At 44.6% G+C, this 7,251-nt stretch overlaps 1 protein-coding gene across 6 annotated transcripts in view; it reads left to right on the forward strand.

Annotated features, from left to right (window-relative positions):
• Positions 1-7,251, forward strand: part of NINL (ninein like) — a 277,291-nt gene that overhangs the window by 34,270 nt on the left and 235,770 nt on the right. The window lies entirely within an intron of this gene.

Genomic DNA, 7,251 nt, shown 5'->3' on the forward strand with positions numbered 1-7,251 from the left:
TGGATACTGGGGAGTGAAGCGCAGGTGAGTCTCTCCCTGGGGTAAGAGTGGCTTGATGAGGGGATGCAGGGCTTTGGGATGGGGTGAGAAGCTGGGAATGCAGCATGGAGTCATTGGTGAGGATAGTGGGAGACAGACTGTGGTGGTAGTAGGGGAGGAAGGAGAGATACAAATTTTTATATAGATATATATCTCAACGTGTCCCTCCTGGAGAGGGACATGTTGGGAGGTATGTATCTCTGTATATGTATGTGTGATATATGTATGTATGTATGTATGTATGTATGTATGTGTGTATATATATATATATATATATATATATATATAATCTCTCTCTGAGGGGGGCCCCAGAGTTGATCACTGTACCGAGCCCCAAGATTTCTGTGGCCGGCCCTGTAGTACATTACACATATGTCTTTTACCTGTATCAACTGACACTGGAGTTTGTCATCTTTTATGGAGTTCTTCATTTTTTTTTTTTGCAGTTGCTGTGAGTCTTCGGTTTCACTTGCTCATTATGATAATGTATTTATCTTCCCTTTTTGATATACACCTGGGTCCAGGGGCATATCTAGACAGGAGGAGGCACATGTGCAGCCCCCTCCTCTCTCTAGCCGGTCTAGATTGCATGCGCATACAGTATCTCCAGGAAAATGATGCTATGGCCATTTTCCCAGTGGTATTCCTTACTGCGCATGCGTGAAACACCGGGAAAATGTTGCAGCACATTTGCCCAGTTATTTTTGCAGGGCTGCGCCGCAGAACTCTATAGGGTAGTCTAGAAAGTTTTTTAGTCACATTTGTACCTGTTTCTTTGTATTGAGCTAATGTGTACTGTATGTTACACCGCTGGGTGAAGTGAGCGTCCGCGCCCCCCCCTCGCTCAGCACACATCGCACTGTGTGCTGAGCGGGGGCAGAGATGTGTGCTGAGCGTTCTGTGATAGATCGCTCAGCACACATCTCCCCGTGTGTACCCCCCTTAAGTGAGCAAGATTACATTCCAGGCATGGGTGTAAGAAAAACTTTTATGGGGCCCCACATGGTTTCTAGGGAGTGACACCCACACCATTCCCTTACTTAACAACTGCACCCCCTCTGCTGAACATTGCTCTGCACATCGCATCCTACTCCTAGGAAGGGAACACTAAGGGGTAGATCCAGTTTGCCGGTTGTGTCACATTCTCTCATGTACTGGGTGAAATGACTGGGCACACATTTCATGTGCAACTAAAGTGCATTTCTAAAGCTAGCCACTCAGTAGCCAATTCTGCTGCTGTACTGGGAGTAGTTTTCAAAGTGGCCATACATGTGGGTATTCATATTGGATCTGTCCAGCTGTTCATCAGATCTAATGGTAAACTGGATCCTTTGGGGCCCTGTGTGTTCAGCAGATGACTGTGTACAAAGACAGTTACTAGTCATTTGCTAACCTCTATTGCATCCCATCAGGACACTGTCTTAAGGCTATGCCTCCCTACATAGTGGGGGCCTGGGTCGGGATATGACTACGATGTTGAGAGTGCAAATGAGTGTCACTATGAGGGGGGGGGGGGATTGGGGGGCTTGGTGGGGGCGTTTACTCAGCAGGCCTGAGTACCACTACGAAACTTGCTATCTTTGCTTGTAAAGCCCAGCACAGAATACAAAGCCAGACCTATGACATTAAGGAATAGAGAAAAAGAAGTTAATTATTTTCTTCCTGTGGCTGTTACTGGGGCACTTAAGCAGCAGCAAAACAAAATAATAACTACAGCATGTTTTGTGCTCAGTATAAATGCACGGCATGCAATCAGACTACAAGCTCTATGATCTATTAGCTAATAGAAACCCAAATTTCTCATTCCTAGTTTACTATTAACCAGCATTGGGCGTGTATGACCCACTGCAGAGATTCCTTCAAATTAGTTATATGTGAAGGGTAAAACAATTGCTAGTAGTGATTGCTGGTTGGTAATAAATAGTATGGCATGCAGTATTAAAATAATTGGAGGTGAGGGGTGAAACGCTATTTCTCAGCTTTTGTTGCTCTGGGAGTCATTGTTATTGGGGGAAGGTAGGATAGCCATGACACTGTATTATCGGCGGAATGTATTGTAGATTTTCTTTTCTTTTTTCTTCCCAACAGCTAGTTTTGTATCTAGCCGCCACTCCCCAAGGGCTAGGGTAGGGGACAGGGACAGGAACAGGGGAAAGGGGGGGGGGGGGGGGGGTGTGTGTGTAAAAATACGTGCCCCCTCCGATGTCGGGATCTTCAATGTCGGAATTCTGTGGACGGCAATTATACTGTTTTTAAATAAAGGAAATTGATCAGTGAAAAGTGGTAAACAAATAAGCAAAACAGGAAAACAGTGACTAAAGGGGGCTACTCACTGAGCGATCGCTGCTTAAAATCTAAGCAATCTGACTAGTTTGCTTAGATTTTAAGCAGTGATCACTCCGTGTGTACCCCCCACAGCGATAGCGATGTGCGGCCTCGTGCATCGCTATCGCTGGTGCTAGATTGGCATGAATACGGCCCTTTACAGTTGAAGACAATATAGGACAAGTACAGGGTAAATAGAGCTGCATCAGCAGATGACACTGAAATAAGTATCAGGGTGGCAGAAAATCACAGTTGAAGATGGCTTAAGTGAGACAAGGAATAAAGCCCTGCTCGTAAGAGCTTACATTCTAAATGAAACATTAGTAGGTGATTTATCCACAGATGTCCCTCTGTATATACTTGCACCGCACCTATATCACTTCTCATACTCTTAAGATGATGATGGTCAGTGTAACTCTAATGTTCTGTAATATAATATAGTGACTGTGCTGTATTTGGATAAGGATGTGATTATTGATAATTCAGTGTATAGGGGGTACACACAAAGATGAATGCTTCATTTCTAAGTAATCTGACTCGTGCTTGATTTCTAAGCAATCTAATCTCTGTGTGTATGCCCCATAGCGATAGAGATGCGCAGCCCCTTGCGTCACTATCGCTGGTTCTAGATTGGCCTGTGTGCTGATCGGGGGGAGGGATGTGTGCTGAGCATTCTGTGATAGATGGCTCAGCACGCATCTCCCCGTGTGTACCCCCCTATAATTTCCTGGGTAGCTCCCGTATGGTACATAACAGTTGTTTGTGCAGCTGTGTGGATCTAGCTGTAACTGAACTGAGAGACACAGGTTTATTTATATGTTCGATTATAGAAGATTTACATTTCTTTTTACCCACAAAGGCCAAAAAATAATCTTTTGTTTCTAACGCTGTATTGCCTTTGATAATGTTAAAATCTTCAAAGTATGTTACATCCCACTAGGAACCTGTGTAGCCAGAAGAGAATTCCAGATCTGCACCAGCTGCAGGCTAGATACTATCTACTTGGCATGCAGCGTATTGTTCTAATGAGCCACAGGTGCAGCCACTTCCCGTTCACATGGATACAATCAACATTGTCTTAGATAAGTCCGTTATCTAGCAGGTGTAGACAACATGTGGCGTTGCAGCTGTTGTCAGACCGGCTTGCATGGCCCGAATCTGTGCTGTCATTGCCTACCTGCTGAGTTTGCTATTCTACCTTGCAACCTTGCAGCAATAGCCAAGATGAAGAGTGTGTACAGTTCATTATACATTATGGTGCATACAAAATTATGTGTACATGGATACCAATTGATAATAAGCACTTCAGATCCACAACACTGTTCACTTATGTTGAGTGTCCACCTTATTTAGTGCATGATCAACAACATAAATTTTCAGTTTACACAGCCAGCGCTAACTTGATTTACGTGAACAATGGCCAAATATTTCTATCCCGTTAGAGGTGTGCCTTAAGCAAAGAAATGTATACAAGCTGCCTGACACCAGGATCAAGTGTAGCTACAGGATTTCTGCATTGGTAAATGGAGAGTAAATGATTATAGATGCAGGTAAACAAGACAAAGAAAACATTGGAACAGCATTGCCTTGCTTGTGTTTATTCCTGTGATTACATGTGCTACCAGCTGACATTTTGAGGAAATGCTATTTAAAGCTATGCGCTACATTTGGTATCTTTATCCATATGTATGCTGGTATGTTAGGGTATGTGCTGATTTTAAGACAATGATTTACAAAAGTGTGTTGTTTTTTTCACTGACCGCTGAAATTATTACAGAACTTGTTATTTTAATGGTCTTAAAATGTATTTGGTATTTTACTGATGTGGTGGTGGAGGGGTTAACTGAGGCTGCACCTCACGTGAGGAGTAGGCCAGTTTTCCCCTCTAGTGTGTATGTATGAGTGTGTGTGTGTGTATATGTGTATATATATATATATATATATATATATATATATATATACACATACATTATATATATATATATATATATATATATATATATATATATATATATGTTACGGTTGTGTGTAATCTTAAGGGGGGTACTCACGGAGCAATCGCTGCTTAAAATCTAAGCAGTCTGACTAGATTGCTTAGATTTTAAGCATGATCGCTCCGTGTGTACCCCCCACAGCGATATCTGTATCGCTGGTGCTAGATTGACCTGCATACAGGCCAATCTTAAATGAGCGCCCCCCTGTCTCTCCCCTGCACGCTCAGCACACATCGCGCTGTGCTGAGCAGCGGGAGAGATGTGTGCTGAGCGGTTCGCTCAGCACACATCTCTCCCACATCGGGCCGTGTGTACTGGCCTTTACTCTTGAGCCAACATTTTGCCAGTGATGATTGGCGTGTGAGGCACGGCCTCTATAAAATGTAAAAAGTGTTGTATAATATATAAATTTAGTGGGCTTGCCTGTATTTTCAGTGCAAGTTACTCTCAACCTCTCAAGAAATCCTTTTACAATATGCACACTTGTACTGTGTAGCATCTCATGCTTCGTGCAAATGGCGGTCACTCTCCTTTCCCAGGAACCATTGTTATGTGCTGTCATGAGATTCCACAGTCAGAGAAGTGCCTTTATAGCTCTAAACAGATCCGTAACTAGACTCTTCGGTGTCCTGTGCCAGAATGAGAATTGGCGCAAAGCCTCCCTGCACGCCCCCACGCCCACCTACTTTTTTTGCCGATAGGGACATAAGGTGCATACCTCATGGGGAAGGGTAGTGACCAAATTGATCCCAAAGAAAGCCCATGCTAGGATGCCTTTTCCCACATTTTGTTTTATATTATATTACCGTATATACTCGAGTATAAGTCGACCCGAATATAAGCCGAGGCACCTAATTATACCACAAAAAAACTGGGAAAACTTATTGACTCGAGTATAAGTCTAGGGTGGGAAATGCAGCTCTACCCGTACAGACCTCATAGTGCCAGATATGCCCCCAGGGTGCCAGATATGCCCCCACGGTGCCAGATATGCCCTCAGAGTGCCAGATATGCCCCTCCCCCCCCCCCCAAGTGCCAAATATGCTCCCCCAGTGCCAGGTAAACTTACCCTCCCGCGCTCCCCCGCTGTTTTGTGAAGGAGGGACACAGAGGGCACAGCGCGCGCCTCTCCTGCGTCTCCGGCGGCAGCGGCGGGTCTGTTAAATGAAATGCCGGTTTGTGAGCCAATCAGAGCTCACGAATGGGTACTTCATTTAATAGACCTGCCGCCGGAGATGCAGGAGGGACACAGGAGTGGCGCGCGCTGTGCCCTCCGTGTCCCTCCTTCCTGGCACTGACTCGAGTATAAGCCGAGGGGGCTTTTTCAGCATAAAAAAAGTACAGTATATTATATTATATACGCACATTTATGGAAAACTGAAAGAAAACTCATGCACTTAACTTGAGATCTCGCGGTTATTCAATATACTTCCATACCCAGGATTCAAACTTATAATCTGTTTCATTCCAGTCAAACACACATTTTTTCACAAAGTACAAGGTAAGCTTCAAATAGTTAGAATTCTCTAGCTTTGTATGCAAGGGTAGATAGTTCAATTATTAAATTGTCTGACTGCAATGCTACAGGCAGTGGGTTCGAATCCCGGGTATGTCAGCATCTTGAAATGTAATAAAGGACAGTCTGACTAAATAACAAAGACATATCAAGTTAAGTTCATGAATGTTGTGTAGGTATTAGTGACGGAAGGGGTGGGGGTAGGAAACAGCGATGATCAGGAGTTGCTGGGCTTCAAAATGGGGGGAGGCTGCTAGTGAAAGTTATTACAACAGATAATTGACTATAGCATGCTGGGGGCTGCCCAGTGCAGGGTAAGGCTGCCCAGCCTGCTAACCGGCGGCAAGCAATGTGATCACAAAACAATTGCGATTGCATCTCTGAGTCCAGAATTAATGATGACTTCCTGCATACGCAGCTAGACTACGTATGCAGACGGTCCCCCGCCGTTTTCTTCATCGGAGCGGCTGCGTTGGCCGGACCACTCCCCCCTGCCAGCTGCCGCTATCAGTCATATGGGGGTGATGTACTAAGCCTTGAAAAGTGATGCATTTCACGGTGATAAAGTAACAGCCAACCAGCTCCTAACTGTCATTTTTTAAACCCAGCCTGTAACATATGGTAGTTAGAAGCTGATTGGCTGGTACTTTATCTCCGTGAAATGTCTCACTTTTCAAGGCTTAGTACATCTCCCCGTGTGATGACATCCTTCAGGGATGCGATCGCACAGTGAATGCGATTGTATGTGCTCTGCAGTTGCAGCAGATAATCATTCATTAGCGATTTTTTTTTGCAAACTGCGATGGGACCTGAATGAGGGCTAATATGCAGAGAATTCCTAAAACAACGCAGAAATCCATGTTGGTCTCACAGACCCAGTGTCGACATTCATGTCACAAAATTTGGCGTCACTACTGGAGGGTTAAAATAAGTGGTAAGCGGGAACCTTTTAACATAGAATTTGATGGCAGATTACAACCCCTTGGCCTCCATTGAAGAGCTTTACTAAATAATCCAAAAGAGCCAGATGTAATGTACAATGGGGGTCATTCCGAGTTGTTCGCTCGCAAGCTGCTTTTAGCAGCTTTGCACACGCTAAGCCGCCGCCTACTGGGAGTGAATCTTAGCTTATCAAAATTGCGAACGAAAGATTCGCAATATTGCGAAAAGACTTCTCTGTGCAGTTTCTGAGTAGCTCGAGACTTACTCTGCCAGTGCGATCAGTTCAGTGCTTGTCGTTCCTGGTTTGACGTCACAAACACACCCAGCGTTCGCCCAGATACTCCTCCGTTTCTCCAGCCACTCCCGCGTTTTTCCCAGAAACGGTAGCGTTTTTTCGCACACACCCATAAAACGGCCAGTTTCCGCCCAGAAACA

The sequence above is a fragment of the Pseudophryne corroboree genome, chromosome 4 (genome assembly GCF_028390025.1).
Source record: "Pseudophryne corroboree isolate aPseCor3 chromosome 4, aPseCor3.hap2, whole genome shotgun sequence".
NCBI classification, from domain to species: Eukaryota; Metazoa; Chordata; class Amphibia; order Anura; family Myobatrachidae; genus Pseudophryne; species Pseudophryne corroboree.